The sequence below is a fragment of the Vombatus ursinus genome, unplaced genomic scaffold (genome assembly GCF_900497805.2).
Source record: "Vombatus ursinus unplaced genomic scaffold, bare-nosed wombat genome assembly UNPS02000580.1, whole genome shotgun sequence".
NCBI lineage: Eukaryota > Metazoa > Chordata > Mammalia > Diprotodontia > Vombatidae > Vombatus > Vombatus ursinus.
In genome coordinates this window covers 18,470,262-18,495,411 of record NW_020940358.1, presented here as the reverse complement: position 1 = coordinate 18,495,411, position 25,150 = coordinate 18,470,262, and the positions used below count along the sequence as shown (strand labels likewise).

General features: G+C 37.7%; 1 pseudogene; it reads right to left on the bottom strand.

Annotated features, from left to right (window-relative positions):
* Window positions 1-22,464: 22,464 nt before the first annotated feature.
* On the bottom strand, window positions 22,465-23,839 carry LOC114032438 (annotated as a pseudogene).
* Window positions 23,840-25,150: the final 1,311 nt, after the last annotated feature.

Sequence of the window (25,150 nt, the reverse complement as noted above, 5' to 3'; positions counted from 1 at the left end):
GGTTGTAATCCTATCTCATTTGCTCTCTGGAATATTATATTCCAAGCCCTGCAGTCCCTTAATGTAGAAGCAGCTAAATCTTGTGTTATCCTGATTGTGTTTCCACAATATTCGAATTGTTTCTTTCTGGCTGCTTGTAATATTTTCTCCTTGACTTGGGAACTTTGGAATTTGGCTACAATATTCCTAGGTGTTTTCCTTTAGGGATCTCTTTCAGGCAGTGATTGCTGGATTCTTTCAATTTCTATTTTGCCCTCTGGTTCTAAAATATCAGGATAGTTTTCCTATATAATTTCTTGACAGATGATGTCTAGGCTCTTTTTTTGAACATGACTTTCAGATAGTCCAATAATTTTTAAATTCTCTCTCTTGGATTTATTTTCCAGGTCAGTTGTTTTTCCAATGAGATATTTCACATTGTTTTCTGCTTTTTCATTCTTTTGGATTTGTTTTCTATTATCTTGATTTCTCATAAAGTCACTAGCTTCTAATTGCTCTATTCTAATTTTTAAGGAAGTATTTTCTTCATTAAGCTTTTGGACTTCCTTTTCCATTTGGCCAATTTTGCTTTTTAGGGCATTCTTCTCTTCACTGGTTTTTTGGACCTCTTTTGCCATTTGGGTTAGGCTATTTTTTAAGGTGTTATTTTCTTCAGTATTTTTTTGGGTCTCCTGTAGCAGGCTGTTGAGTTGTTTTTCATGATTTTCTTGCATCACTCTCAGTTTTTCTTCTACTTCTCTTACTTGCTTCTCAAAATCCCTTTTGAGCTCTTCCAAGGCCTAGGACTGATTCATATTTTTCTTGGAGGCTTTGGATGTAGGAGCTTTGGCTTTGTTGTATTCTTCTGGTTGTATGTTTTGATCTTTTTTGTCACCAAAGTAAGATAATATAGTCTGACTCTTTTTGCACTGCTTACTCATGATCCTGGCCAATTACTTGAGTTTTAAACTCTTTGTTAAGGTAAGAGTCTGCTTCCAATGTGAAGAGTGTACTGTCCCAAGCTTCAGGGGTTTTGTGGAACTGTTTTCAGAGGTACTTCTAGGGACCTGTAATTTTTCAGTTCTTCCATGGTGCTATGATAAGGGGCGAGGTGTTTCCTCTCCACCACCACAACAAGCTCCACCACACCAGCACTCCTCCTCACCCCAGGACTGCCCCTCAGAACTGTGACTCAGATCCAAACACCAGTAAAACAAGAGATTCCTGTCTCAGAACTGGCAAAGAGATCCCTGCAATCTTGCTCTGATCAGCCACTCAATTCCCACTCAGTCTGTGGGCCAGAAGCTCAGGAAAAAGCTGTGGCCCTGGGCCATGCTCGATTTGTGGCTGAGACGTAGCTCCTCTCTCCCCGCAGTCACAGACTTTTCCCACTGACCTTCTAAGTCATCTTTTGCATTCAGGGGTTGAGAAGTCTGGAAACTGCCACAGCTGCCCATGATTCAGTCCTCTGAGGCCTGCTCCAGCGTCACTGTGGCCTGCGCGCCCACGCCGCACTGCGTTCCTCTCCCAGCCCGGCGCGATATACCTTTCTGATCAACCATCCAGGCTGTCTTTAGCTGGAAATTTGTTTCACTCTATCTTGTGTGGGTTCTGCTGCTTTAGAATTTGTTTAGAACCATTTTTTTTAGGTATTTGGAGGGCTTTGGGAGAGAGCTCAAGACAGTCACTGTTTTCCCTCCGCCATCTTGGCTCCACCCCCCCAGAGCCATTTTTTACAGTTATTTGGAGGGGTTTGGGTGAGAGCTCAAGCAAATCACTGCTTTTACACCACCATCTTGGCTCTGCCTCCCACAATGTCTGAAGAGTTCAACCCTATACTCTAGCTGAAAGTTTCTCTCCAACAAAGAGATGCCCATACATATATTGATATAATACAAAGTTCCCTTGTAGTTACAGTGAAGGGAAAAAAAAAACCAAACAACGTTGTTCAAAAATCTTCTGGTTTTCAATATAAAGCAAGTCACAAAACAGGATGCCATATTATTTCCTAAAATGTCTGTGAATGACATGGATGATGTCCTTGTGTAGGACATGCCTTTTTTGTGTTTTTTTCCCTTTTGTGTATCTCCTTTACTTATCATAGTGCCTCAAACACAGTAGGTGCTTAAATAACTTTTCACTTGATAATGTCTCAATATAAGATGAATTTCCAAATTATGGAGTTATGCAGGTTCTTCTCTACATAGATTGCATTACATTGAATGCATTGAGCCCTTGAAGAGTACAGGGTTTCTTCAGTGAGATCCATGTCCATGCAAAAGAGTTTAATGTGGTAAATAATCTCTATAGAAGTGACAAGAAAAAGAAGCAGATGAAGACTAGATATTGGCAAAGTTGAAATGTAGTTGGAGGGGCAGACCACTGAGGTAGTCTCTCTGTATGAAAGTCATTGATATGCATTCCAGATCAATAATAAAATTGATAAATATCATATCCTGTGAGCAGACTGAATTGCATTTGGGAAATAGAGTATTCCATCTGATATTAGGCTGCTCTGTGCCATAAAAATTTATATTATTCTCATTGTTATTATTATTAGTACTATTACTGCTAATAAAAATAATTATTCTCATGGTGTTGCTTTGACTTTGAATCATGTAATACCACACTCTCCATGTAATCATTGTTTTAGGTGACCTAAAGATCAAGGACTGTACGCATGGCTAGGTGTATGAGAGGGCTATAGCATAATATCAAAAATGATTTACAAAAGAGAGGAAGAAGACATGTATAACTTAAAAAGGAGTTGTGTCCAAGATACAAGCCAATAGAGGGACAATACATGTGTAACTCAAGTGTTAATGTGTTAGCCATGAAATATCATGAAACCCACAAGCCCTATAGTACATTTGGTAATAATTCTGTGAGGACATATAGCAGAAAATATGTAAGAATTACAAAGGCTATGGAGGTATAGTTGGGTTACTATCAGCACCAGTGGAAGCAGTGCCCACATTGATGGAATCCTGGACTCACAAAAGTACTGAAAGAAAATCATAACCTCAGGTTAATTGGTATTCACTAAAAACTTAATTTGTGGCCCCACTACAGTTTCAGGCATCCCATTTGGCCTAGATTTGAGTAAATTAGGATACTTTATTGAAACTGTGGTCACCAAACAATTCAGCTGCTCTTTTCCTTGAAGAGAAGACCAAATGATTATTTTAAATTGTGACTCCCAGTTCTGAAATGGGCCAGTTTGTTGATCACCAGGTGTTCTCATGATGCTTTCCAGATTGGAAGCAAACCCTACACAACTACATCTGTTTTCCATGGCATATATATGCTCATATGTCATCCACTGCCACCATTTTTTTCAAATTATCTTGCACTGACCACAATGTGCATTTTCCGTTGATGTGAATGGAACTAGAAAATCTGGCCCCTGGGTGCCACCTTGAATAGTTAGCAACTTCTGTTCACAGCCAGGACAGTATATCTTCAGGTTGAAAGTTGGGTGATGGCCAGTAATATGCTTAGGCATAATTATCATGAAACAGTGCATAATAAGACTGAGCCAAATGATTCATTGTCCTCTAGCAGGAACTGGGGCTAGACTGCCAACTGTGGTTGAATTGAATTGAATTCAATAAACATTCATCAAACAATTAGAGAGGGAGAAACCTGCATGGTATTTTTTTTCATTTTTAAATGAATCTTTTTTTAGGCAAAATAGCATCTACAAATATTGAAAAAATGATACTACTATTTTTTGCATAAATATGAAACATTTATATAGGCTTTGGAAACTATATTTGATTATTTATGAAATTGCATCTGCACATATATTTTTTGAAAACTTTTAGAGATCCTGGTTTGATATCCACTGTCTTGGACAATAAAATGTTAGGATTAGATACAACCTCAGAAATTATTTAGTCTGACCCTTCAATAAAATAATAATATATGTGGTTTTTACCTCATATACTTTTTCCAGTGGATTGCTCCTATTCCATTTTTACACAGAGTATTTCCCCATAATAAAGAATAAAAGAGAAGGGAGAAAGTTCAGCAAGACTCACTAATATATTGAGGAAAAAAATCTGAGATTTTATGTAGTGTTCCATAGGCATAATCCCCTACTTCTGCAAAGAGGGGAATGCCTTTAATTAACCCTCTCTTCTTTGATATCAAGCTTGGAAGATATTGAAAGAATAAAATTATTTATTTATTTATAAAATTCTTTTTTTAAAAAATTTTGAGTTCCAAATTCTTTCTTTCTCCTCCTACCACTACTCTGTTTATTAAAAAGGAAAGCAATATGATATAAATGATACATGTGAAATAATGTAAAATATATTCCCATATTAGCCATATCTATAATAAAGCAAGAGAAATTTGAAAAAGTTAAACATTATATTTCAATTTGTATTCAGATTTAATCAATTCCCATTCTGGAGATGGATAGCATATTTTTTATCATAGGTCCTTTGGACATGTCTTGGATCATTGTTTTGATTAGAGCAGCTAAGTCATTCACTAAAGATCATCATTATAATATTGCTGTCATTATAAACAGTGATCTCCTATTTCTGTTCCCTTCACTTTGAGTCAGTTAATATAAGTATTTCCATATTTGTCTGAAACCATCCCCTTCATCATTTCTAATAACACAATACTACTCCATCACAGTTATATACCATATCTTGTTTAGCCATTCCCCAATTGATTGCCGTCTCCTCAATTTTCAACTCTTTGACACCACAAAAAGAGCTGCCATAAATATTTGTGTACATATAGGTCCATTTTCTTTTTTCATTGATGTCTTTGGCATATAGAATTAATAGTTGCATTGCTGGCTCAAAGGATATGCACAATTTTATAGCCCTTTGGATATAGTTTCAAATGATTTTTCAAAATAGTTGGACCAGTTCACAACTCTACCAACATTTATTAGTGTACCTATTTCCCCTCATTCCCTCCAGCATTTGTCATTTCTGATAGGTGTGAGATGGTACCTCAGAGTTAGTTTATATTTCTCTAATCAGTAATGATTTAGAATATTTTTATATGACTATTGATAGATTTGATTTCTTCTTTTGAAAACTGCCTGTTGATATCTTCTGACCATTTATCAATTGGGGCATGGCTTTTATATTTTACAAATTTTTATATTTTTATATGTTATTATATTTACATATATGTTTATAAGTTTGACTGAGTTCTTACATATTTGAGACATGAGGTCTTTGTCAGAAAAACTTGCTATAAATATTTTTGATATTACATAATTGTCTATGGTACTTTTTAGTAAAACGTAGCTTCCCAGATTATCCCTTTTTGCTTTTGTACTTTATGAGATTATGATTATAATCCTTCACATTTTTTATTTCCACTGAAATATAATAGATTCTACTACTTATTTTAAGTCTCTGTGTCAGTCTTTCTGTTTCAAGTGTGCCTCTTTTAAACAACATATGGTTACATTCTAGTTTCTAATCTAGTCTGATATCTACTTCCAGTTTAAGGATGAGTTTATCCCATTCAGATTCATGGATATGATTAATGTATATTTCTCTCTATTCCATTTTCTTCTGTTTGTCCTTCTCTATCTTTTTAATTTTGTCCTTCCTCAAAAGTTTGTTTTACTTCTGACCACTGCTCTACTCTTGTCAGAACTTATCTACAATATTCTTTTCATTTTTGAGCACCACTATTTACAAAGGTTGACAAGCTGGAGCATGTCCAGGAGAAGCAAGCAAAATAGTGAAGGAGGTCAAAACCATATCACATAAAAACTAGTGAAAGGAAACGTGAGTGTCATAAGTAGGAGAGAAGACTTAAAAGAAATATGGTAGTTCTCTTCACATGCTTAAAGGGCTTTTAAGACTGTCCCCAAAGGGCAAAATTAGAAGCGGAGGCAAAAGGTCAGATTTAGGTTCCAGTTAAGAGGCCTAGGAGTAGACGTTAAGTTTACTTAGAACTATCTTAAAGAAAAAAAAAGTAGGAGTGACCTGAGGATTTTAAAATGAAAAGCAAGTTTTCATTAAAAATGAAAGAAAACATCTTATCAATGGAAAAGAGATTCCAGAGAGCACAGGAAAAAGGGTAGGTAGATTTAGTGAGGGATATTGGGTGATTGGGTGTTGTGTTGAGGTGGATGGGAATAAGGGAGCTGGCAGTGGAGGATGGAGAACAGAGTTTGAATAATGGCAGGATCTCAGGAAGTACTGGGTTCTTCCTTATTAGAAGTCTACAAGAGAAGGGTGGATGACCATTTTTTTGAGGCTGTTATCATGTAGAAGGGATTCTTGGTCACATATAGTTTAGACTAGATGGTCCTTGATGCCCTTTCCTACTCTGCCTATTCTGTGGTGACAAAAATGCTTGACTCTCTAAGTTAAATAACAGTATTTTTAGGGTATTTGAAGGAATTTCTATGATCCATACAACTTATTGAGTATAGCTATTGGTTTGAATTTCTATCTGCTGTCTAGGTTTTGAAAACATTTTCTCATTATTGTTAGTCATTTGCAGACACTAAGGCCTATTGACTTTTATTTAAAAGATTTTCTGTCCTCGAAACCTTTAATGTTTGGCCGACTCGCCTTTGAAATTCATTTTTAGCAACCTATCTGGCATGCTGGTTTGCCTTATATGGCCTTGTTTCTTTCTATTGAATTGATCTGGCTCAAAACTTGCTTTTCCATGGCTCATTTGAACTGGGCACTGGTCATTTCCTACCAACAATTCTTTGATTTTTAGTGTATTAGATTTGGCAGTTATTACATGTAGGCTTGTATATGAATGGGTGAAGAATTGTTTGCCCTTTGCTGAAAAAGTGGCTCTGAATGTTTAATTTCATTGAAGTCAAGTGAATAAGCCTATGAAGCTTACTACAAAAGGTTCGTGAAGGCAAAAATTTTCACTAGTTTGTTGCAACAATGAGAAAAAGAAGTGACTTAAAAAAGCTTTATTTAAGAAATAAGAATTACTACTTATATTTTATTGTATTTTGAACTTTGCAAAGCAATATTTTTTTTCTCTAAATTGGCAAACTGGAAGCCAGGAAGACATGAGTTCAAGTGTTGCCTCCAATATATACTGATTATGGGTCTAGGAGAGTTACTTAACCTTTCAGTATTTTGAACAACTCTCTAAGACTCTAATCTTCAAAGAAGATGCCAACTTAGTTTTGTAGAGAAAATTTTCTCATCTGGGAGCTCTTTAAACCAATGAAAGCACTGGGACAACGCTTTATAAAACTTTATAAATCTGTATATACTATAAACCACATAGTTTATCCTATATAACATAAAATAGAAAGTATAAAGATCAAGTGCATCTTTATGTAGGCATCTGCCACCAAAAACATTAAGAAAGCCTAATTATAAATACATTACAGAGAGAGATGCAAAGAGGATCCAAGATCCCTGTGCAATATTGACACAAAGAAAGCAAAGAATGGATGATGAAAATGAAAAGATAAAAAGGATCAGACAGATAGAAGAAGAATCAGAAGAAAGCATTGCCATAGAAACCCATAGAGGACAGCTTTTTTCCCCATTCATTCAGTAAAAATTTCTCTATGAACAAGTGAGATATAATATGCTAGGGTTCAAATCCCTGTTATACCTTATCATACAGGTAGGTGACTTGGGGTTCTCAAAAGAAAAGATGTTAAAACACAAGTTCAAACAGGTCTTTTCATCAGTGAAGTAAATTTCTCCAGGAATCTTTTCATGATGCTCCAACATAAAAATATTCTTACTTTCTTCAAATATAACTAGTGCACTATGAATGATTTTTCCCCTGTCATACCTGAATTTGTATTATATTTATTTGTGCACATGCCATATTTTTCCTAGTAGACTGAAAGCTTGTTGAGATCAAGGTCTACATTGTTTTATTTTCATAATTTTATACCCAATATTAGATATTGGGTATAAAACTATGAAAATGATTTAATGCTTTAAAATAGTTGTTGAACTTTTCGCACAAATAAAGTAAGATCTAAACAATGAGAAAAATATCAATTGCTCATGGGCAGGCCAATATAATAAATAATATAATTTAAATGACAATAAAGATGTTTGTTGAATTGAATGCTCAAGCAAGTAATACTTCCAAATAGAGGTTTGGTGTTCATAAGATTTATGCTGAAAGGAGCCTTAGAGAATCTTTATAATAAAGTGCTAGGTTTGAGTTTACACTCTGACACTAACTAGAGCAAGTCATATTAATTCTCTGAACCTACATTTCCTCTTCTGTAGAAGAGGGAGGAGAAGAAGAAGGTGAAGAAGAAGGGGGAGGAGGAGGAGGAGGAGGAGGAAGAGAAGAAGAAGAAGAAGAAGAAGAAGAAGAAGAAGAAGAAGAAGAAGAGCAGCAACAATAACAATAATGACAAAGAGGAGGAAAAGGAAAAAGAGGAGGAGAAAGAGAAGAAAAGGGAGGAGAAGGAGGAGAAAAAGGAGAAGGAGGAGGAGATGAGAAGATGAAGAGGAGAAGAAAAATATGAATAGGAGGAGGAGAAAAAGGAGATAATAGAGAAAGAAGAGATGATAAAAAGAGAAGAAAAAGAAAACAAAGTACTTTTAATATTTAATGCATAATTTTGTTGTGAAAAAGTCTATATTAATGTGAAACATTATTAATGTTATTGTTTTTGTCATTTTCTTTCAATGACCCAAGTATGGTGTAGTGGAAATAGTGGTAAATTCAGATCCAGAGAACATTAATCAAATATCTTGCTCTGATAAGAATTATCTATATAAACTTTGGTGATTCAATGACCTGTTGTGTCTGGACAGTGAAGGTTAGATTAAATCACATTAACAGCTCTTATTTTTATAATACCTTTACAAAGTGTTTTCCCCGTAATAACCATGTGACATGAATAGTGCAAACATTGTTATTGTTATTCTTCAGATAAGGAAATTGAGGCCCAGAGAGCTTACGTGACTTGCCCAAGGTCACACAAATGATACTTTTGATACTTTTTCTCCTATGCTACCAGATGATCAATAAGGCCAAATCTAGAAGACATACAATCTGGACAAATCACTTTCCATTTCAAAATGTGAGTTTCCTCACCTATAAAAATCAGGGGATTGGATTAGATATAGTTTAAGGATCTTTACAGCCCTAAAATCCTTTGAGCTAATAGTGCTGTACCACACAGATAGCTTTCTACCAATATGTCTTTAACCTTAAGCACAGGATATATGTATATTGTTTTGATAATGCTGTAATGTTTGGTCTCTAGATGTGTCATTGTTAAGATATGCCTTTGGAGGCAACGAGATGCAGCACAGTGCTAATGGATAGTTCAATATGGTTGCAGGTATGCTGTTTCAATGATTTGCCAAATAAGTCTGTTAGGAGAAACTTGAAATCCTTCCAAACTGTGTAGTTCACAGAAAATAACACAAGGATTTCCTCAGGGTTGTTATCTACCTACATCTTGGATATTTTCCTCAATACCTGGTTTATAGTTATTCTCTCCATCACAATTTCTTCCCTCAATCTAATGGCCTTCAATATACATATTGATATGTCCTTAAACACTATAACTTCTCAGTTCTTCAGATTGGTCAATTCCCTTGACCTATTATTCTACTCCATTTTGATAATCCTACACATAGGATAGTCACACTGTTGATCCTGCTGTCACCCACAACTATATTTCAATATTCACGAATTTCCCACTTCATTTAATTGCTTATAGTGTTTAATCATTTCATCTTACCTCTGCATCCTGTATCTCATGCTCCTATGACCTCTGATCCTTCCACCCCAGTTCCTTCCTAGGCCTTCATACATACAAAAGCTACACACTCTCTTACCTTGCCTACCTCAAAGACTTAGTCAAGCAAATCAACTTAGTACTTTCCTATGTTCTGAAGTCCCTTGCGACCATGTCCTTTTACTGATTATGTCTTGCCAAACTTCATCCTTGGATAATTCTCACCATATACAGACTTAGTTCCTTTTTCATCTGTTGTTGAAAAAAGCTTGAAAAAATTACAAAACTTTGTGAACTTGGTGAATTACAAATTATGTTGCATGATCTCAGTGGGGCCATTTCTGCAGCAAGACAATGCTACATTAATCAGTTTGCCATCCCAGTCACAACAGTGGCTACTGCAAACATCTTCTTTTCTCCTCAAGCCTTCCAAAACATTCTTTCACCCCACCTTCTCAGCAAAAAACCTTGCCTCATACCTCCACACTCCAAAAAAGAGAGGGCATATCCAAATAACTCCACTTTTTCCACTCTTCTGTATTTCAAATAATTAATATATATTGTCCAATTATTTCCTGCTTTAACCTTTACATGAAAATATAGCCCTTTTCCTTGCCAAGGCATAATCCTAAATAGGCACACTTGATTTCATTTTCTTTTTTTTTAATGGTGATTTTTATTTATTGTTTTGTTTTCAACATTTACTTCCACAAGATTTTGAGTTCCAAATTTTTGCCCATCTCGCCCCTCCCCCCACTCCAAGATGGCATGCATTCTAAATACCCCTTCCCCTAGTCTGCCTTCCCTTCTGTCTCTTCCCCCCTTCTCTTATCCCCTTCCCCTTCAATTTTCCTATAGGGCAGGATGGATTTCTGTACCCCATTTCCTGTATTTCTTATTTCCTAGTTGCAAGTGAAAACATTTTTTTAAACATGTGTTTTTAAAACTTTGGGTTCCAAATTTTCTCCCTTCCTCCCTCCCCACCCACCCTCTTTGATAAGGCAAGCAACTAAATATAGGTTATATATGTGCAATTATGCAAAACACTTCCATAGTACACATGCTGTGAAAAACTAACTCTATTTCCCTTAATCCTATCCTGCCCACCCATTTATTCTATTCTTTCTTTTGACCCTGTCCCTCCTCAGAAGTATTTGCTTCTGATTACTCCCTTTCCCAATCTGTCCTCCTCTCTATCATTCCCCTACTCTTTTCTCCCCTTCCCCCCCATTTTCCTGTAGGGTAAGACAGATTTCCATACCCAATTGAGTGTGTATGTTATTCCCTCCATAAGTCAAATCCTATGAGAATAAGATTCACTCATTCCCTCTCACCTTCTGCCATTTCTCCTCCACTGTAAGAGCCTTTTCTTTTTTGTTTTTTTTTTTTGTGGGATAATTTACCTCATTCTACCTCTCCTTTTCTCCTTCTCCTGATATATTCCTCTCTCACCCCTTAATTTTATTCTCCAGATATGACCCCTTCATTTTCAACTCACCCTGTGCCCTCTATCTATCTATCTATATCAATATATACATAAATATAATCTTTCCCCTCCAATTGCCCTAATACTGACAAAGGTCTCATGAGTTACTAATATCATCTTTCCATGCAAGAATGAAAACAGTTCAACCTTAATAAGTCTCTTATGATTTTCTCTTTCCCGTTTACCTCTTCATGTTCCACTCAAGTCTTCTATTTGACAATCAAATTTTCTATTCAACTCTGGTCTTCTCATCAAGAATGCTTGAAAGTCCTCTATTTCACTGAATGACCATTTTTTCCCCTGCAGGATTATACTCAGTTTTGCTGGGTAGGTGATTCTTGGTTGTAATCCTATCTCCTTTGCTCTCTGGAATATCATATTCCAAGCCCTGCGGTCCCTTAATGTAGAAGCAGCTAAATTTTGTGTTATCCTGATTGTGTTTCCACAATATTTGAAGTGTTTCTTTCTGGCTGCTTGTGATATTTTCTCCTTGACTTGGGAACTCTGGAATTTGGCTACAATATTCCTAGGAGTTTTCCTTTGGGGATCTCTTTTAGGAGGAGATTGGTGGATTCTTTCAATTCCTATTTTGCCCTCTGGTTCTAAAATATCAGGACAGTTTTCCCTGATCATTTCTTGAAAGAAGATGGCTAGGCTCTTTTTTTGATCATGACTTTCAGATAGTCCAATAATTTTTAAATTCTCTCTCCTGGATCTATTTTCCAGGTCAGTTGTTTTTCCAATGAGATATTTCACATTGTTTTCTGCTTTTTCATTCTTTTGGATTTGTTTTCTAGTGTCTTGATTTCTCACAAAGACACTAGCTTCCAATTGCTCTATTCTAATTTTTAAGGAAGTATTTTCTTCATTAAGCTTTTGAACTTCCTTTTCCATTTGGCCAATTTTGCTTTTTAGGTCATTCTTCTCCTCATTGGCTTTTTGGACCTCTTTTGCCATTTAGGTTAGGCTATTTTTTAAGGTGTTATTTTCTTCAGTATTTTTTTGGGTCTCCTGTAGCAGGCTGTTGAGTTGTTTTTCATGATTTTCTTGCATCACTCTCAGTTTTTTTTCTACTTCTCTTACTTGCTTCTCAAAATCCCTTTTGAGCTCTTCCAAGGCCTGGGACTGATTCATATTTTCTTGGAGGCTTTGGATGTAGGATCTTTGGCTTTGTTGTATTCTTCTGGTTGTATGTTTTGATCTTCTTTGTCACCAAAGTAAGATAATATAGTCTGACTCTTTTTGCACTGCTTACTCATGATCCTGGCCAATTACTTGAGTTTTAAACTCTTTGTTAAGGTAAGAGTCTGCTTCCAATGTGAAGAGTGTACTGTCCCAAGCTTAGGGGGTTTGTACAGCTGTTTTCAGAGGTACTTTTAGGGACCTGTAAATTTTCAGTTCTTCCATGGTCCTATGATAAGGGGCGAGGTGTTTCCTCTCCACCACCACAACAAGCTCCACCACACCAGCACTCCTCCTCGCCCCAGGACTGCCCCTCAGAACTGTGACCCAGATCCAAGCACTGGTAAAGCAAGAGATTCCTGCCTCAGTATTGGCAAAGAGATCCCTGCAATCCCCTTCTGCTCAGCCACTGGATTCCCCCTCAGTCTGTGGGGAAGAAGCTCAGGAAAAGCTGCAGCCCCAGGCCGCACTCAAGACTTGTGGCTGGGACATAGCTCCTCTCTCACCGCAGTCACAGACTTTTCCCCACTGACCTTCTAAGTCATCTTTTGCATTCAGGGGTTGAGAAGTCTGGAAACTGCTACAGCTGCCCATGATTCAGTCCTCTGAGGCCTCTTCCAGGGTTGCTGCTGCCTGTGCGCCCAAGCCAAACTGTGCTCCTCTCCCCGCCCGGTGCGATATACCTTTCCAATCAACCACCCAGGCTGCCTTTGGCTGGAAATTTGTTTCACTCTGTCTTTTTGTGGGTTCTGCTGCTTTAGAATTTGTTTAGAGCCATTTTTTTAGGTATTTGGAGGGCTTTGGGAGAGAGCTCAAGAAAGTCATTGCTTTCCCTTCCCCATCTTGACTCCGCCCCCCGATCTTATCTTTTCCGGCAGACTTCCGCTCCTATCATCCTCACATTTTCTTCAATGTTCAATCTTTTTTCCTAAATGCTGCCTGTTTCCCTGCTGTCTAAAACATCCTTGTGTTTTCCTCATCCTAAAAACAATAGCAGCAACAACAAAATAAAACAAAACAAAAACAAACAAACAAAAAAACCTGTTACTTGACCTGACCATCACTGCTGGGTTAGACTCCTATATCTCTCCTTAACTTCTTGTATATAGGCCTTGACAAAGTTGTGTACATTTTTTGCCTCTAATTCTTTCCCCCTTACTTCTTCTTAAACTTTGTGCAAACTGTCTTTCCAACTCATCATTCAACTGAAACTGCTCTCTCCAAAGTTTTGAATGTTCTTTCAATTATCAAATTTAATGGCCCTTTCTCACGCTTCAATCTTTTTAACCTCTCTTAAGCCTTTGACATTGTTGATGACCTTTTTCTTGATACTCTCCTATGTTTTTGTGACTCTATTCTCTCCTGGTTCTTCTCCTTCCTTTCTTACTGCTCCTCAGTGTCCATGGCTAGATATTCATTTAGGTCATACCAGATAACCATGAATATGCTTGAAGGCTCTGCCCTAGGTTCTTTTTTCTTTTTTCTTAATTTATTTTGATTTATCAAAAATAATTTCCATAATCTTTTGAATTTTAAATTTTTCTCCCCATCCCTCCCCACCTCCCTCCCCAAGATGACATGCAATCTGATATAGACTGTACATATACATTCTTATTAAATGTATTTTCACATTAGTCATGCTATAAGGAAGAATTAGAACTAATAGAAGGAACCACAAGAAAGAGAAAACAAAACACAACAGAAAAAAAAGAGCAAATAGCATGCTTTGATCTGCATTCAAACGCCATAGTTCTTTCTCTGGATGTGGATAACATTTTCCATCATGAGACTTTTGGAGATGCCTTAGATTCTTGCATTGCTAAGTCTATCAATGGTAGTCATCGCATAACGTGGCTGTTACTATGTACAATATTCTCCTGGTTCTGCTCATTTAACTCAGCATCAAATCACACAAGTCTTTCCAGGTTTTTCTGAAGTCTGCTTGCTCATCATTACTTATAACACAATAGTATTCCATTAAATTCATATACCACAACTTGTTCATCCATTCCCCAACTGATGGGCATCCTCTCAATTTCCAATTCTTTGCTACCACAAAAAGAGCTGCTATAAATATTTTTGTACATGTGGGTCCTTTTCCCATTTGTATGATCTCTTTGGGATATAGTTCTAGAAGTGCTATTGCTGATTCAAAGCATATGTACTTTTTTTATAGCCCTTTGGGAGTAGTTCCAAATTGCTCTCCAAAATGGTAGATCATTTCACAACTCTACCAACAATGCATTAGTGTTCCAATTTTCCCACATCTTCTCCAACATTGATCATTCTCCTGTTTTATCATGTTGGCCATTTTGATAGGTGTGATGTGGTACCTCAGAGTTGTTTTGATTTGCATTTCTCTAATCAATAGTGATTTAGAATATTTTTTCATATGACTATATATGGCTTTAATTTCTTGTTCTGAGAACTACCTGTTCATATCCTTTGAGCATTTATCAATTGGGGAATGATTAGTATTTTTATAAATTTTACTTAATTCTGTACATATTTTAGAAATGAAGCTCTTATCAGAGACACTGGTTGTAAAAATTCTTTTCCAATTTTCTACTTCTCCCCTAAACTTGGTCACATTGGCTTTATTTCTGCAAAAACTTCAATTTAATGTAATCAAAATTATACATTTTGCATTTCATCATGTTCTGTATCTCCTGTTTTGTCATGAATTCTTTTGTTCTCCATAAATCTGACAGGTAAACTGTTCCTTGCTCTCCCAGTTTGCTTATAGTATCAGCCTTTATATCTAAACCATGAACCCATTTGGAATTTATGTTGGCATATGGTGTGAGATTTTGGTCTATGCCTAGTTTCTGTCATACTCTTTTCCAGTTTTCCCAGCAGTTTTTGTCAAAGAGTGAGTTCTTATCCCAGAAGGTGGAATCTTTGGGTTTATCAAATAATAGATTACTATAGTCATTGACTACTGCGTCTTTCATACCTAACCTATTCCACTGATCCAGTACTCTATTTCTTAAACAGTATCAAATAGTTTTGATGATTGCTGCTTTATAATACAATTTAAGATCTGGAATGGCTAGGCCACCTTCCTCTGCATTTCTATTCATTAGTTCTCTTGATATGCAGGAACTTTCATTATTTTAAATGAATCTTGTTATTATTTTTTCTAGTTCTATAAAATAATTTTTGGTAGTTTGATTGGTATGGCACTGAATAAGTAAATTAGCTTAGGGAGAATTGTCATTTTCACTATATTAGCTCAGCCTATCCATGAGCAACTGATGTCCCTCCAATTATTTAGATCTGACTTTATTTGTGTGAAAAGCGTTTTGTAATTGTGTTCGTATAGTTCCTGGGTTTGCTTCAGGAGGTAGACTCCTAAATATTTTATAATGTCTATATTAACTTTAAATGGAATTTCTCTTTCTATCTCTTGCTGTTGGGCTTTGTTGGTAATATATAGAAATGCTAATGATTTATGTGTGTTTATTTTATAGCCTGCAACTTTGCTAAAGTTGTTTATTATTTCAAGTAGTTTTTTACTTGATTCTCTAGGATTCTCTAAGTATATCATCATATCATTTGCAAAGAGTGATAGCTTTGTTTCTCCTTTGCCTGTTCTAATTCCTTCAATTTCTTTTTCTTCTCTTATTGCTAAAGCTAACATTTCCAGTATGATATTGAACAACAGTGGTGATAAAGGACATCCTTGTTTCACCCCTGATCTTATTGGAAATGCTTCTAGTTTGTCCCCATTACATATGATGCTTGCTGAAGGTTTTAGGTAGATGCTACCCTTTATTTTAAGGAAGACTCCATTTATTCCTATGCTCTCTAGTGTTTTTAATAGGAATGGATGTTGTATTTTGTCAAAAGTTTTTCTGCAACTATTGAAATGATCATGTGTTTTCTGCTAGTTTTGTTCTTGATATGATCAATTATACTGATAATTTTCCTAATATTCAACCAGCTCTGCATTCCTGGTGTCAATCCTACCTGGTCATAGTGTATTATTCTTGAGATAATTTGCTATAATCTATTTGCTAATATTTTATTTAAAATTTTTGCATCTATATTTATTAGGGAAATTGATCTATAATTTTCTTTCTCTGTTTTGACTCTTCCTGGTTTGGGTATCAGTACAATATTTGTATCATGAAAATACTTTGGTAAGACTTCTTCTTCACCTATTTCCCTAAATAGTCTATATAGCATTGGAATTAATTATTCTTTAAATCTTTCATAGATTTCACTTGTAAATCCATCTGACCCTGGAGATTTTTTCCTGGGGAGTTCAATTTCTTTTTCTGATGTGGGTATATTTAAGTATTTTACTTCCTCTTCTGTTAATCTGGGCAATTTATATTTTTGTAAGCATGTATCCATTTCACTAAGATTGTCAAATTTATTGGCAGACAGTTGGGCAAAATAGTTCCTAATTATTGTTTTAATTTCCTCTTCCTTGGTGGTGGATTCATCCTTTTCATTTTTGATACTTGTAATTTGGTTCTCTTCTTTCCTTTTCTTAAATTAATTTAACCAAGTTTTATCTATTTTATTGTTTTTTTAATAAAACCAGCTTGTAATTTTATTTATTAGTTCAGTAGTTTTCCTAATTTCAATTTTATTAGTCTCTCCCTTGGTTTTCAGTATTTCTAATTTGGTATTTAATTAAGGATTTTTAATTGTTTTTTTTCTAGTTTTTTTAATGCCTGCCCAATTCATTGATCTTCTCTTTTGCTATTTCATTCATGTGAGCATTTAGACATAGTTAGATCGGATTAATCATTATTTAGATCCATTTAGCCCACTTAAATAGATTTTTTTTATCGTTATTTCAAAGTCAACTTATATCCACTCCCTCTATGTATACCCCTTTAAAATGGTGTAATAACAATACAGTTCTCAAGACCTACAAGTGTTGGCCTGTACAAAGTTTTTTTTTTCATTCTTTTGGTTTTGTTCTACAATTTCTTGATTTCTCATGAAGTCATTAGCTTTCATTTGCTCCTTTCTAATTTGTAAGGAAGTATTTTCTTCAGTGAGCTTTTGGACTTCCTTTTCCATTTGGCCAATTCTGCTTTGAAGGCATTCTTCTCCTCAGTGGCTTTTTGGACCTCTTTTGCCATTTGGGTTAGGCTATTTTTTAAGGCGTTATTTTCTTCCTTATTTTTTGGGAGGTTTCCTTTAGCAAACTGTTGACTAATTTTTCATGATTTTCTTGCATCACTCTCATTCTTCTTCCCAATTTTTCCTCTACTTATCTTACTTGCTTTTCAAAATCCTTTTTGAACTCTTCATGGCCTGGACTGGTGCATATTTTTCTTGGTTGCTTTGGATGTAGAAGCTTTGACTTTGTTGTCTTCTTCTGGTTGCATGTTTTGATCTTCTTTGTCACCTAAAGAAGATTCTATAGTTTGACCTTTTTTGCACTGTTTGCTTATGATCCCAGTCAATTACTTGAGTTTTAAACTCTTTATGATGTAGGGGTCTGCTTCCAGTGTGGAGAATCTATAGTCTCAAGCTTAAGGGGTTTTGTGTAGCTGTTTTCAGAGATACTTCCAGGGACCTGAAAATTTTCCATCCTTCCAAGGTGGTACAATCAAGGGTGAGGTGGTTACTCCTTTTCTAGCCTGTGCTCTAGTCTATGAGTGACCACAAGCACTCTTTTCTGCCTTGGGACTGTGAGGAGGATTTCCTCTCCACCACCACCACAAATTCCACCATGCAATGCTCCTCCTCACTCCAGGACTGCCACTCAGAACTGTGACCCAGATCTAAGAATGGTCAAATCAAAAGAATCCTGCCTTAGCACCTGCAAAGAGATCCTTGCAATCCCCCTCTGACAAGCCACTTGATTCCCCCTCAGTCTGTGGGACAAGAGCTTAGGAAGCAGCCACCACCCCTGGGCTGCACTGGGACTAGGACTGGGACCGAGCTTCTCCCTCACTGTGGTCAGAAAGACCTTTCCTACTGACCTTCTAAGTTATCTTTGGTGTTTGTGGGTTGAGAAGCCTGGAAACTACCACAGCTCCCCTTGATTTAATCACCTGAGGATTGCTCTAGGTTTGTTGAGGCCTGATCTTTGCCTGTGCAGCCTGTGTGGTCCATGCTGAATTGTGCTCCTCTCCCAGCCCAGCACAATAGACCTTTCCAATCAACCTTACAGTTTGTCTTGGGTTGGAAGTTTGTTTCACTCTGTCTTTTTGTGAGTTCTGTTGCTCTAGAATTTGTTTAGAGTCATTTTTACAGGTATTTGGAGGGGTTTGGGGGAGAAGTCAAGAAAGTCACTAATTTTACTGTGCCATCTTGGCTCCATCCCACTTTTATGTCCCTTATTTGACTTTTAAAATCCTTCTTGATCTCTTCCAAGAAGACTTTTTGGGCTTCAGACCCAGTTCATATTCCCTTTCGAGGTTTCAGATTTGGGTTTGTTGACAATGTTGTCCCCTTCAGAATTTCTGCCTTGATCTTCACTGTCCCCATAATAAGAATCTATGGCACATTTCTTTTTACTCATGGTGTTTGCTTAATTCCTGGCCTTTAAAAAAAATGAGCTGTCCTACTAGGGAATAGGGGCCATTGACCCAAGCTTCTTGTGATGGAAGCCCAGGACCTGGTCAGTGGTTTTGTCTGCTGGGCCCTCCAATGCTGGTAGTTGGAGGTTGTAGCATTCTGGCAGCTTACCTGCTGTTGCGCTGGAATCAGAAACACTGGAGCTCTAGGGGTAGGGTTGGATAGTCTGGCCCCTGGAGGTTGCCTGCTCACTCGGGCCTTTCTCTTTCATTGGCTCCTTGCAAATGGATGTTTCACTGCTGCAGGATGTTTCTCCTCCTGGGACTTTCCCTCTCGGAGTTATGCTTCCCAGAGTTTTGCTGAGGCACTGGGTGACTTTGCTGCTGGAGAATGTCATGCATGTGGAGGTTTTCTGAGCCGGTATCCACTGGTTCCCCTGCCCACACTGAGGTACTCGGGGATCCTGGTGTAGGTGCTTGCCTAATCTACCACCTGGGGTTCAGGCTCTCCCCCTGGTATGCTGAGGTGGGGCTTTCATCTAGCTTGCTGGGACACCTCCCATTCTGTACTGATCCCTGCACCACCCCCCCAGGGCAAGAGAGTCATTTCCTGTTAATCCCTCAAGCTTCCTGGGCTACAGGACTGCTGCACACTGTCTTTCTGCTGGTTCAACCATCCCAAGGTTTTTTCCTGTGGTGATATTTTCTGGGCTTTCAGAGGTTAATGGGGAGGGTGAAAGCGACTTATTTCTTACTCAGCCAACTTGGCTTCCGGAAATGCAATGTCTCCTTTCTCCCTTCATATTTTTCATTTGGTGATTTTATCAGCTCCCATGGTTATAATTATCATCTCTATGAAGATGACTATAATATCTATTCATCCAGCCCTGACCTCTCTCTCAATTTCTATTCTTATAACTCCAACTGCTCATAAACTCAACATGTCCAAAAATGAACTCATTATCTTTTTACCTAAAACCCTCCTTTCTTCCTAAAATCCCTATTATTGCCAAAGGTACCACCATCTTCCCAGTCATCCAGGCTTGCAACCCAGGGATCATCCTTGACTCAGCCTTCTCTCATCCTTACCTCCATATCCTATCAGTGGTCAAGTCTTATTGTTTCTGTCTTTAAAAATCTATCATAAAATCCCCTTTTGTCCTCAGGCACTGCAACCACTCTGGTGCAGACCCTTGTCCCCTAACTCTTGGACTGTTGTTGTGGTCTTCTGGTTGGTCTACCTGCCTCAATTCTCTCCTTACTTCAGTCTATTCTTCACTAAGCTGTCACGTTTATCTTTCCAAACACACATCTGACTATGTCACACACACACACACACACACACACACACACACACACACACATGCACACACCCATGCAGTAAACTCCAGTGGCTACCTATCACTACCAGAATAAAATATAAAATCCTCTGTTCGACTCTTAAACTCCCTCATAACCTGTCCCCTTCCTACCTTTCCAGTCTTCTTATACCTTTTTTCCTCTTCAATACACTCTGTTCTCCAGTGACATCGACCTCCTTAATGTCCACAGCAAAAGACATTCCATCACCTAACTGAACATTTTCACTGTCTGTCCCCAATGCCTGGATTGCTCGTCCTCCTCATCTTTGCCTCCTGACATGAAAGGCTTCTTGCAAAAAGCCTTTCCTACTCCTCCTTTTTCTTAGTGCCTTCCTTATAAAACTACCACCAATTTATCCTGTGTATATCTTGTTTGTACACAGTTGTTTTGGTGTTGTCTCCCCCATTAGACTTTGAGTGCCTTTGGAATAAGGGGTTAAATTTGTTGTTGTTTGTTTTTATTTTTAATTTCTCCATATCTCTAACACTTAGCATAGGACCTGGAACATACCAGGTACTTAGCAAATGTTAGTTAATTGATTTATTGGTATAATATTGACATTGAAAAGGTGGGCCTTTGTTTAAGGAGAAGCATGGAGTCATTAAATGAGGCTTGCAATTTATCTGAGGCATTCTAGCCCATCCTCCACCTTCAGTTCAATTTAGTGCCCAAATCATGTGTGTTTTCCCACATTATTCCCCTCTGTATATACTACAATCCAACCCTATTTAGCAATTCCTCACACATTAACATTGCATCTCTAGTTGCACTGTATTTGCATTGCATCTGCATGTGCAGAATGTGCACATGAGGAAACATCAGTCAAGGATGGGAGCAACAGGAAATAGAGAGCAAGAGCAAACAGCTGAGCCACTAATGGGTATCAGTTTGCTTGAGGAAGCTTCAGTACAAACCTGGTGTCTTTAAACTCATAGCCCAACCTTGGGGTAGAGTCCTTGCACCTACCAGACACTAACACCATCCTGGGAGTAGAGGAAGAGGTGCTTGCAGAAGGAGCTTCATGTTCCTTGTCTTCAGCACCAGAAGTGGTTCTGCCACAGTCACATCACCTGGTGCCCTCCTATAATTTTCCCTTTCTCACTTCTGCCTCTTAGAATTTCTGGCTCCCTTAAAGACTCAACTCAAAAGCCGTCTTCTGCAAAAAAGACATTTCTTGGTCTCTAGCTGCTAATTCCCTTCCTTCCAAGTATACCTTCCATCAATTATCTATGTGTTCAGTATGAACCTATTTATAAACATTTCCCCTATTAAAAGGTGATATCCTTGAGAGCAGAGACCATTTTTTTTCTTTTTCTATGTATACCTAGTACTTAGCACAGTATTTGACACCCAATAATTACCTAGTAAATACTGTTCATTGTTTGATGTTTTCATAGGCATTTGTTTTTCAGTATTAATAAGGTTCAAGATTTTTTGTACCTTCCCTTCTTTCAGATACTTTGTTGCTCAATTATATTTTTAGGCTGTTGGTTTGTTTATTTAAAGTTAAAATAAATGAAGCTCATCATCTGATTTTTTAATTAAAAATCTTCTTTAACATGCTACCATAAGTTTTAGAAACTAAGAAAACAGTATGGGGCAAAGTGACCGAGTGGAGGTGGGGAGGAGAAGATGGCATCTCAGCCTTAGGGCCAAAGCGGATTCAAATAAATTTTATATTTCCAACCCAGTAAGGGGAAAACTCCTCCTAAGTGACCAAAAGAAAGAAGGTCGCTTAGAATTGTTAACACCCCTTCCCCCAAAGCAACACAGCATCTTGAAATCTCAGCTTGCTGGAGAAGTTTTGTCGTGTCATAAGCAGAACAGCATTCATCCATGTGAAAAGATAGCTGAGGCAGGATGGGAAAAAAAAGTCTTCCTCCAATCAACAGTAACATTCCGTGTTAGCTTATGCTTCTAAATAAAATTCACCTTCAGAAGTCAGCCCCAAAATGCAATGGGAGGAAGAGAGACAGTTACCCACTTCACATTCAGCTCCTTATTCCTCCTCTGCATCAGATGCTAAGTGTGAAGAGGCCCCAAAGCAATGATCACTTCCCACAGGGGAAGATGAATGAGGTCCAGAGTCATAGCCTGCATCAGTTTCATTTTGGTTCTGTCAGACCATAAGCTAAGCATCCTGTAACCCAATGTGTGCACTTGGGACTCAAGCATATAGCTAGTTCTTCCAAGAATCAACACTTGTTCTGATGTCCATTTTTCTGATATACCACCTTGTAGTAACTCTTGTAGATTTACTATAATAAGGCAGAAACCTGTCTCCTAGTAGACATGGGCACCAGGTGATGTGACTGTGGCAGAACCACTTCTGGTGCTGAAGACAAGGAACATGAAGCTCCTTCTGCAAGCACCTCTTCCTCTACTCCCAGGATGGTGTTAGTGTCTGGTAGGTGCAAGGACTCTACCCCAAGGTTGGGCTATGAGTTTAAAGACACCAGGTTTGTACTGAAGCTTCCTCAAGCAAACTGATACCCATTAGTGGCTCAGCTGTTTGCTCTTGCTCTCTATTTCTTGTTGCTCCCATCCTTGACTGATGTTTCCTCATGTGCACATTCTGGTTCCCACTCTAAGAAAAAGTTTTCTGCAAATTTGGCACTGATGGAGCTGCATGCCTGAGTGAACCAAGAGATGCGTCTGAAGGCTGGAGTACTCAACAAATGAACGTCCACAGCCTTCAGCCTCACACAGGAATGGTTTCTCACCTGTGTGGATCAGAAGGTGGTTCTTCAGATTTCCAGCAGTGGTGAAAGGCTTGCCACATCCCAGCTTAGGACACACAAAGGGCTTCTCCCCATTATGAGTTCTCATGTGCACTTTAAGTCTCTGAAGCACATATGCACAGCCTTCAGCAGGGCATATAAAAGAATGGTTATTCCAATGGGTTTTTAGGTGGTACTTGAAATGTACTGGCCACACAAATGTCCAATCACAGCCCTCAACTATGCACTGGAGCCTTTTCTCCTCTTGAGGAAAGTGAGGGAAGGACCCAGAGTCTTTAGATTGCCCATCACCTGGACCAAGGTGAACATTTTCCCCATTGCTGATGGCTTTGTCACTCTTTGCCAGCTGCACGAGTAGCAGTAATCAGACTCTCATGAGCCAACTCCTGAACCCAGGTGAACAATGGCATGCTGCTGAGAGCACTATCACTGGAGAGAAAGTCATTCCCAGAGTCTTCTGCTTCATCCTGGACAAATACTAAGTGCTCAGCTGAGGAGCCCAGGCCTGCTCTTTTTAGGTTAAGAAGAATAAAAGAAGTACTGTCACTTGGTTGAAGGTCTTTCAACAAGCTAGGAGACTCTGGAGTTGCAAAAAGCTTGGGAGACTTCTGTACATTGTGTGCCTTGTTTCCTCTCCATCAGGGCCCAGGTTCACTTGAAGGCTTTTCAACACAGCAGAGGAAGGGACCTCCTTACAGAAGTTGGAAGGATTTGGGGTATCATCTGGTAATACAAGCTAGCTGCATTCTGAGGTCTCAGTAATTGGCAGCCTGGACAGACAAGTGATATCTTTAGGTTCAGATTCTACCAGACCCTGTCCCAATGGTATGGATGTGTTCTGAACAAACTGGACCAGCAGCTCTGGTTTGGACTCTAACTCATCTGATGACATTGATTCAGCTTCCAAATACTGTAACCGTCAAGAGGAGTTACAAAGCTTAACTCAAAGTCAACGATCACCTCCTGTTATTCTCATATTTCCCAACACAGTATACTGAGCTTCTTGTAGCTAAGTTGTTCTGGGCAGTTAATAAATTTAAGCTTCTTGTCCTGGGGCACCAGTAGTCCTTGGTCTCTTAGTCTTTCCAAAAGCAGGGATTCCAGCTCCAGCCAGACTACTCAATTCTAAACAGCCTGACAGTTATGTTGCTTCAAGAATAGGTCTTCATTGTATATGTTTGGTAGAAGTTGGTGACTTTTTAACGTCTTTGTTTTCTTTGATATGATTATTATGTCCTCTGGAAGCAGCTATAATGTTAAAATCCCTAGGTTTTATATTTATACAGTATTGTTGTATCTATAATACATTTGTTGGTGAAAAAATGTTTGTTATAAAAGTCTTTGTGAATCTTTTTTACACCTCTATTTCTCATCCTTCACTTTTCATATTTAAATGCCCTCAAGATGACTGCTAAGTAGGATCTTTTATTAAGCTTCCTTTCCAAAGATCTTCAAGTTTTATGAGCTGATGTTGCTTATAATGTTCTACCATCCTTCAGGAAATTACACAAACAGGTTTATATTTTAAATCAATGTTGCCTTTGGCTTCCACATCTCCTTGTTTGGCAAGTAAATGAAGTATTTGCTGACTAGCCCCTTTTTAGGCTCATTTGGACTTCATTTTATGGCAATAATTTGCATCAGTTAAATTTTATATTGAATTACTGTTATGTCAGGATCCTTTTTTTTCTACCCAAATGCTATTTTTACCATCAATAAGTTCCTAAAATAAGTCATGATTGAGTCATTTCAATTGTGTTCCATATTTTTCTCTCTTTTTAATTTTTTTCTGATAGTTTTATTAATTTTTATCTATGCTCCAACAAACTGGTAATCTAATTGTACAAAGACATAATTCAGAAATGACTCCAATGTTAGGAATGAAATATTTCCAATCTCTCCTTGTGTTTTTGTGTGCGTATTTGTATATCTCTGTGTGTGTGTGTGTGTGTGTGTGTGTGCATGCTGTTATTTGAAGCTCACAAGGTCAATCACCTATTGATTCTTTTCTTGGAGAATGAATTCCTGATATATAAGAATGAAGCTTTAGTGTAGCATAGGTAGCTTTAATATCTCTCGCTCCTTATTACTAATCCACATTTTCCATTATAATTCATGCCATCTTTCCACATTTCTAACTTTTCAATAAGTCTACTAAGTATCCAAGTGTATACTTATATATACATGGATCTCTCCCTCCATT